Source organism: Cornus florida, unplaced genomic scaffold (genome assembly GCF_030987335.1).
Source record: "Cornus florida cultivar Cherokee Brave unplaced genomic scaffold, ASM3098733v1 CherokeeBrave_3.0.0_Hap2_Chr06, whole genome shotgun sequence".
Lineage (NCBI taxonomy): Eukaryota > Viridiplantae > Streptophyta > Magnoliopsida > Cornales > Cornaceae > Cornus > Cornus florida.
This window is the reverse complement of record NW_026775576.1, coordinates 9,048,708-9,058,004: the sequence shown is the minus strand read 5'-3', so window position 1 is coordinate 9,058,004 and position 9,297 is coordinate 9,048,708. Positions and strand designations below refer to the sequence as shown.

Sequence of the window (9,297 nt, the reverse complement as noted above, 5' to 3'; positions counted from 1 at the left end):
CACATAAAAATCTAGAGAAATGTATTTCTTGCACTCATAAGTATGAAACATTAAACAACAAGAATGGATTGTACACCTATCTGAGAAATTAAAGCAATTACACTACAACTAAGCTAATGACATAAAAATTAAGCTAATTAAACTAAAGATGTGGCACAATCCATCAAGAAATAAGTATGAACCATCAAATAAACCACAAGAGTAATCAATTAAGCACCATGCCTTGACCATCACTAGATTAACAACATCAACACACATAGACGTGCATCAATTTCATTAAATCTAGAGAAAAATACATGAACATTCATTCTAGCATACATAGACATATGGATAGAATTAAATGATCGATTGAAAGCATAAATCCATACAAATCATGTAAAAATCACAAGATCTATATTTATTTATGGTCAAAACATCAATTATAACTAAAATCCCCAAAAATATACAAAGTTTAGGTTTAAGAAGCAAGCCTAGGGGCTATCTCTAGCCCCAAGAGAAGGATTTAGCCACTCATTGTAGTGGCCATGGAACCCTCAAGGGTTAACTTGGAGGTTGGCTTCATCATTTTCATCCTTGCTTTCTTCACAAACCCTAGTTCTAGAGAGAGAAACTATTTCTATAATTGGTAAAATATCTACTTGTGGAACCTCTAAAACAATTTGGTTCAATTAATCTATTACAAGCCTCTTTGTGTAGGCAACAAGTCAGAAATATTACCTCTGATTGGTGAAAATTCGCAGCTATAAAAAAGTAGGTCGAGTCTGGGTGCGCTCGAGAGTTAAACAGCACACTGCCAGCAGTCATTTTAATCGATTGAAGGATTTTTGATCGATCCAACACTTAATTTGATCGATCAAAGATGACGTGTCATGAAAATATCTTCTTGGCCTTATCTGGATTGCTGAGCTGGCACCGCCTTAATTTCGATCGATTGTAGCCTTCTTCGATCGATCGGGACTTCCTTCAATCGATTGAAGATCCACTAATGCAATTTTCTTGACTTCTTTCTAGATTTGCTTATTAGCTCCAAAATTGAGCTAAATGGCTCTTCTTAGCCTCTTTGAACTTTATTGACCTGAAATAGGCAAAAACACAAATAAGTACTAAAATATGAAAGTAAGATAGATGAATGGACTAAAATACCTTAGCTTAGGTGCTAAAATGCATCACATTTAAGCATTTATCATCTCCTGTTAGGCACTAAATATTATACATTTTAGCTCTGTAACTTGCATGTTTTATTCTCGAAGTAGTAGTTTTATTTGTGATTTTACATTATTTTATTTTATTTTTTTTTATATTTATGTCAGGGCTTTAATTGTAATATCAGTCAAGACAAGTGATTTCGGGCTTTCTAAGATGATATCCAAGAGGCTTGAAGACCACATCCATTGGATGGAGCAATAATAAAGATTCGAATCTAATTAGACTTAGAAAAGAGTCCAAGAGAAGCCACAAGCTGATGAGAATGGAAATAAAAAGAAAAGGAATAATCCATCTCCAACTAGGGAACTTTTTCCAAAATTGGTAACTTGAACCCATTTTGGTATTCTGTCTGTATGTCTTTCCTCAAGTGTCAAAATAGCTCAATTCCCCTAGTAATTGAAAGGAATTTCGAACATCTACAAATTTGTATTTCACGAAGATTTCATGAGACAGCTGTTTACCTTGTCAAAACTGGGCTGGAAGTCTATACGATTTTTGGAGTCATTGTTTGGCAGAATTTCCATATATGTCTTCTATGTGGAAAAGGGAACTTTGGGGACTATTCTTCTCTTATTTAAAGAGAGTTCTCTACACCATTGGGAGGAGCTTGAGGCTAAGATCAAATAAGGAGCATATATAAGATAGAAGGGATTGATCTATGGCGGCGAGTATGTCTTCCTCAACCATAATGAAGTCCATCCCAATAAACGACTAAAAGCTTTGCTAGGGTTGTGATGTATCCCTAGCTTAGCACCACTGGTTTGATTGTATTTATTTATTGGAGATCAATATTATTCATGCATAATTGTGTAACCTAGAGGATTTTTACTTGACTTTTCAATAGAAATCGGTTTTATAGTTTTAATTCAATTATAGAGTATTTTCTATCTTGTCTTAGATATTTAATTCTTATGATTGAATACAATGATGCAACCCAAGCGTGTGCACAAAATGATGCACAACACTTTGAGTTTTGAAATTAGTGTCAAGTGGGCATCATACTTTAAATTTATAAACCGCTTAACACTTATACTATGTAGTATGAGTGAGAAGGGATCGTCCCAAGAGATTATACATGTTGGAATTTAATTTCGACTCTAGCGTATCGATTGATTGCAAGGAAGGGTTGGGTTGGTTGATTACACTAAGATGCAATTAATTAAAATGCAAGTAAAGTAAACTAATGAGAGATAGGAATTTAAGAGATATGAAGAGAGGTCTTAGGGTGTTGAAATCACCACTAAGCTCATGTAATTAATTACTTGCTTTCCATTGATGGTGAATACATTGTTGCAATCTAGATGTGGCTACAAACATAAACACAATTTGCATGTAAAAGTGTGAACTATCTAATGCAAGTGAATTGTCTACCTAACCAATAAGTAAACTAAGTGTAGAACAACCCACCAAGACAAAGGCATAATCCATCAATTAGTTAACAAATGTATCTAATGAAAGGTCACATCAATCTAGAGAATCTTGGAATTTGTAATAATAAGTGTGGACTATCAAACCAAGCATAGATTGTCTACTTACCTACAAATATGAATTAAATTATAAAACAACCCATCAAGTGTAAGCATAATCCATCAAATTAATTTGCAAACTCATTCAATGAAAACATGCTTAGCTATCACTAAATCCTTAATTAATCACACATAGACATGCAACTAACATAGAGAATCTAGTGTAGAGATTAATCTCCAAATAATCACACATAGGACAACATATAATTAAAATAGAGAATCACTAAGAAAAATTAAATCAACAATCACAAGGCTAACTACTAATCACAACAATATATATAAATCCCCAAAAATATAAATACAAGGGTTTAGATTACACAAGACTTAGGGCTCATCCAAGCCATAAGTGAAGAGCCTAGCCAATCATGGAGGAGGTGGATGTGGTCATGAAGCCCTCAAGGGCAAGCTTTAAACATGGCTCCATCTTTTTCTTCCTCTTCTTCTTTGAAGCTCTAGAGAGAGTGTGTGTAGATCTTCTTGTTTTCTTGGTGCCTCCACTTTTCTCTTTCTTCTCAAAAACCTAATCTCTAACTTTTCTAGAGAGAGAAAAGTAAGGAAAATATAAAAATTACAATGTAAAATATGAATCCCCTTACAAAAATTGTTCAATCCCTCATTTATACAAGGCTTTTTTAGCCCAAATAGGTCAGAACTCGGCCTAAGGATCTCCCCTTTTATGCACAGCCCGAGTTGGTTCCAAATGAGCTTTACACTTGTTTTTTTATAGCTTCAGCGACAAGTTCGATCGATCCAACCAACAGTGTGATTAATCACACATCAATTGGAATTATCGATCGATCTAAGCTCAGTTTTGATCGATCCAAGCTGGAACCATCGATGGTTCCAACCTGGAACCATCAAATAGGATATTTTCAGCTTCAGCCTCCTTTTCCTCCAACTTCTCACCAAAACTCAGTTTGACTCCAAAAAGGCCTTAATGGACCAAAATTAGCCCATTTGAACCTTTTAACCTAAAATAGACAAAAACACAAATTAGAACTAAAATGGGAAAGTAAGATAGATAAAATGACTAAAATACCCTAACTTAGCTGCTAAAATGAGCAACATTTGAGCATTTATCACACAACTCATTTACTTCTTGTAGTTTTCAATGAGATAGTTATGTAATTATTTTTCACTGAATATAATATTAGGGAGTTGATGGATTATGCTTAGAAAAGATAGACCATACTGCACCCTAGAGTAGAGTAGTTAGGTAGATGGTTTATGCTAATCGAAGAAAGTCGATGTCTATCTTTAATTTTATATTATCTTTTAGCTGAATTAATATGTGCTTGTAGCCATGATTAATTTTTTATGCATGTTCATATCTCTCCAATAAATTGATGCAATTGACTGGTGGTGCGACGTTAGTGGTGAAATCGTGTCTCTAGTCTTTTCTCTCTTATTTTCTCCATCTAATTTAATTATTGATTTTTATTTAATTTTCTACTTAGTTCATTTAGATTAAATCATCAAAACTTGTTTTTCCTATTTCAAGTTAATTTCGAATTTAAGAAATCTATTAATAAATTCATTAATACAAGCCTTTTGGGTACGACACCCTTACAAGAAGCCCAATTTGCAAAAATTCGTGTGCTTGCGAGTGGTTACATCTAAGTTTTACAACAAGTTTTTGGTGTGGTTGTCGGGGCCTTGTTTTAGTTCTTAAAGGACCAAATTAAGTTCTACAATAATTTCAATTGGGATCTTAGTTTTGGATTTTTTTTTATTTTGTTTTCTTTTAATTGTTATAGGTGACAATATATACTTGGAAGACGTTCTTTGTTACTCCCTAGGCTTCCATTAGACAAAGGACTTTCAGACACTTAAAGAAAGATTCTGGAAGACTGGAAAAAGGCTGAGATGGCGGGTGATAGGGAGAACAACAGGAGGTACAAGTCATAGGAGCAGTTCGTCGTTTAATGGATCACTATGAACCGGGTGTATATAACTCTATCTGCAGTTCAGTATCCTACTGTGAGGGCCCAACACTATGAAATTTAGGCCAGTACTCTTCAGTTAATGCCTTCTTTTTACGGCCTATCAAAAGAAGATCTGTACCGGCACTTGGATGACTTTGCAGAGGTGTGTAGAACAATAAAGATCCAGAACTTTGACGATGATGTACTCAAGCTACAATTCTTCTTCTTTTCATTGAAGGACAAGGCGAAGGACTAGTTTAATTCCCTACCAGCGAACTCCTTCACTACATAGGCTGAGATGAGAAAGAAGCTTTTGAACAAGTATTTCCCCATGGTAAGAACTACTCAGTATCAAGATGTCATTACACGTTTTGCTTAAGGACCTGAGGAGCCTTTTCATGAGGCTTGGGACAGATTCAAAGATTTTCTCTAGAAGTGTCTTCATCATGACATACCAAAATGGCAGCTGGTCAACTTCTTTCATAAGGGGCTCAATAAGGCACAAAGGTATATAGTGGATGCATCATATGATGGAAATTTTATGTCGAAGATTGCAAAGGAGGCATGACAACTTTTTGAAAATATATCCAATAATTATACACAACATATCTTACCTCTTAAGTAAGACCACCTACCATCTTGAAAAGAATGGAAGACGTGAATGAAGCAGGAGTGAATTAAGGGCTAGTGATCCAGGTAGAGGCATTGACTAAGAAAGTTGAACAATTGATTGCTTCTCAGTCCAATTTTACTCCTTATACAACTGATGCTCAAGGCTTTAAGGTGTGCTCTTTCTGTTCCAGTCGACTTATCATGCGTGTATGTGTCCAAGTGTAGCTTAATTTGCAGAAATTCCACAAGAGCAAGTTAATGCGGCCTATGTAAGGCTCAGAGGCAATGTGTTTTCAAACACTTACCATCCGGCCTTTATAAACCATCCTAACTTCTCATGAAGAAGTCCAGTTATGGGAACATTAGCTAATCCTCCTCAAGTACCTCAGATACAAAGAAATTTTCAACCTTAAGTTCAGAATTCAAATCCTCCAGGGTTCACCCCTATGCATGCCTATAGTTAACCTTAACAATTCCTACCAATGATTGAGGCAATGCTAGCAAAGCAGTTAGAGCCAATTATTCAGCTTGTGCAATCTCATTCTCAATCTTTTACCAAGTTAGAAACTCAAATTGGTCAACTAGCTCAAGCCTTGAATTGAAGAGAGAAGGGCAAGCTTCCTAGTCAACGAATGGCTATTCCAAGAGGAGTGCGGGTAATTTATGATACTACTGGGCAAGAAGTTCACCATGAACTATTAAACCAAGTGGGGGGTGAATTGGTTAAAACCTTTGCCTGAATTAAAGCTTTTAAAACACAATAGCAATTACATAAAGATCAATGCAACAAGGATTATAAGGAAACCCTCTCAACTAGGGAAAACCTTAGTTCTTGGCGTCAGCCAATAAATCATCCACTAGTAGCTGTATGTATCTTGTTACACATTTAGCTGTCTCACTCTCTACACACACCCAAGTACAAGAATAAACATTAGTTTTCACAACCCATACACACACTAGTTCATCACAGTGCACACAAGCACTCCCCCTGTCCTGAGTAACCCAGCTTGGACCAAATAAGCTCTCACAGCTCACCACACACACCGTTACAGATGTAAAACAATATAAAGAAGTCTTCTCTACAATTGAAATAGGTTAGACAGCTCAAAACTCCAAGTTACTACCTCAAAACGACAATCTGCTGCAATTAGTGTTTGAGGGGTAAATGATGCGAACAAATGTGTACCACTTAAAAATACCACTTATAACAATAGCACATTCATCATTGCAGATTAATGCTATAGTAGGGGGTTGTCGAACCACAAGGATTGCTAGTTTATAGCAAACAGAATTATAAAATTACGTCCTAATTTGATAACAGAGATGATAAGTCGATTGGTTTGTCACTTAACCTACAAATTTAAGAATTTAAATTTCATAAAAAAGTAAATGATGTGATTAAAATGGATTGAACTTATAAAGAGAAGGCTAGGGAATTGACTTCACCTCAACCTCATAAACATGTTAAATTGCACTCAACTTGGGGATAGACAATTATATATATAAAATGATGTGTAGGAGCATAAAACTACCACAAACATCGTCAAGAAGATCATACATTTCATGACTAAGCATAACCTATCTTTGGTTAGCATGGCTCATCCACTTAAGCTAGGGTGTGGTATGAACCATCTTCCCTAGGCATGACTTATCCTTCAATGGTATGTTGCAGAACATGAAATCAATTAAATATCATAAATTATCTTCAGTTAGTGTGGACCATTTACCTAACTACATTAATCTAAAGGTGTAACATGGCCCATCTTCCTTAAGCATAACCTATATAAATACCCAATTACATGCCAATATAACCATTCCATAAATTCTTTCCCATTGTCACTATAGGAATCAAGTGTATACTTGTGTCAATGTGGTTTCTAAGATAAGATAACAAATCAACACAAATATATATTCAATTGATAATCACATACATCAATTCAATGTAAAAACTTTTAATTTATGAAACTGAATATATACAATAAAAATCCCCAATTTGAAACACAAATCAATACATGTTTACTTGGTCTAGGTTACATCAACTCCCTAAAAAGGGAGTTAGCCTTTCATGGACATGGCAGCAACCTCCAGGATTAAAGAAGAGAAGAAAATCCTCTCTCTCACCACTGTTGCAAAGCTTAGCCTCCAAGAACCCTAAAAATCCTCTCCCTCACAATATCTTTTCAAAAACCAAAAACTCCTTTTTTCGATACAAGCCTTTTCCTTTCCTTTATCTTTACATGAGTTTCCAAATAAAATAATACGTTCAAAATTTGAATTTCTGCTCATGATAGGATAAAATCGGGTTTAATTAAAAAAGAGGCATGTAGCCGTGCGTTCGAATGCACAGAATGGCGTCTGGACGTAAAGTCCTGGCAGTGTGGCGTCCGGACACCATTCTTCCATCTAGACGCAAGGTGCTGAGAAGTGGCATCCGAACGCCAATTCTTGCGTCCGGACGCGAGGCTGCTTCTTTGACTTGGTCTTCTCTCTTTAGCTTTGATTGCATCCATCGTCTACTTAGGTCATTTCTCCTTAAAAACCACTTGATATGTAGGTTCGTTATGACTTGTGCTCCAAAAACCCTTACAACTTTATTCTTATTCCTTTTTAGCAATTAGACTTGCAAAAACATAAAAACATAAAAATGTAGTTAATCTATATACAAAGATCAAGAAATAGACTTAACTAATGTAATTAAGGGTACTTAAATATGCAATATTTGATGCTTATTAGACCCCCAAACTTACATTTTGCTAGTCCCTTAGCAAAACAAAATTGAAACACAGACTTCTCCTCTTTCGTGGAACTGACGATTGCATTTAGCATATGCAACAAGCCTTTTAAACTCTAAGTATCCTTAGAGGACGAGTGAAGTCTCGTGAGGGTTTACTAGAAATGATACCCACAAACACTAAGTAACAAGGCTCATTCTAGTGTAAATTGAAATATATGACTTTGGTGAAAAACTCTATCATGAAGACTACAGCAAGTATGCATACAATGATATCTCAAACCAACATTCAATTCCCAGCATTCATGCATCAACAAAATAATCCACATACATGATCTTCAACGTCTCATTTATAATAGAATTTCATCTCAAGATCTTTAGAAGTGAATCGGAATTTAATTTTCATTTAAAATGCACTTCTAACCCCTTTTATGACCCATTTAAAGTCTTCCACATCCTTAACTCATCTTTTAAAATCATAATATTTGAACACATTTTGTGTTGTTGTTGTTTTTTTTTTTTTTTTTTTTTTTTTTTTTTAAATGCATGACCATGTGCAATGTCCAAGTTCCTTAAGCTCTCTAATCACCCCATGTTACAAGCATTGAGCCAACGACTCCCAAACTAGATGGTCTTAGGGCGTTAAGTGTAAAGACACTCCTAAGGGCGTAATAACTTGGAATGGCTAGGCTACGAACTCAAACTAATCATACATCTTACATTCTTTCCTTGTCTCCTTTTTAATCAGTTGACATGTTGAAAGAATATAGTTTTATTAATGCCAATGATTATTTCATTCATCCGACTTACTAATTCAGGAAGCCAATTAAATAAAACCACAAGGAAGGGAATGCAATTTCCAATGTGCTCAATGTGCATTGTGAAGTCACTTAGAGATGAAAGACTCCAAAATAAAATATTTAAATCATGTAATGGACCTTTCTCATTTAAACAATCATGCTAACAACTTTCAATCATTCCTCGATATCCTATATAGGCGTACAAGGTGTATTAATCACATAGATCCCCCCCCCCCCAAACTTAGTTCCAATAACACTAAAAATCATTCGCCTAACATTTTTTTTTTTTTTTTTTTAACGAAGCAACAAACAAAATTAATCATATCTGTACATAATTCAACCATATCTAACAATGACAATACACTTGTAAATAACAACTCTCAACACCCCCAAACTTACATTATACATTGTCCTCAATGTATGAAAACATGTATATAAAAATTAAACATTCAAGGAAGTTTAAAAAGGAGAGAAACTACTGAGTGCGAAATATGAAC

General features: G+C 35.0%; 1 non-coding gene across 1 annotated transcript; it reads right to left on the bottom strand.

Moving 5' to 3' along the window:
* Positions 1-5,004: 5,004 nt before the first annotated feature.
* Positions 5,005-5,110, bottom strand: LOC132315436 (small nucleolar RNA R71). The gene has a single exon (XR_009483647.1). It is a non-coding gene; the product is annotated as a small nucleolar RNA R71 (small nucleolar RNA).
* Positions 5,111-9,297: the final 4,187 nt, after the last annotated feature.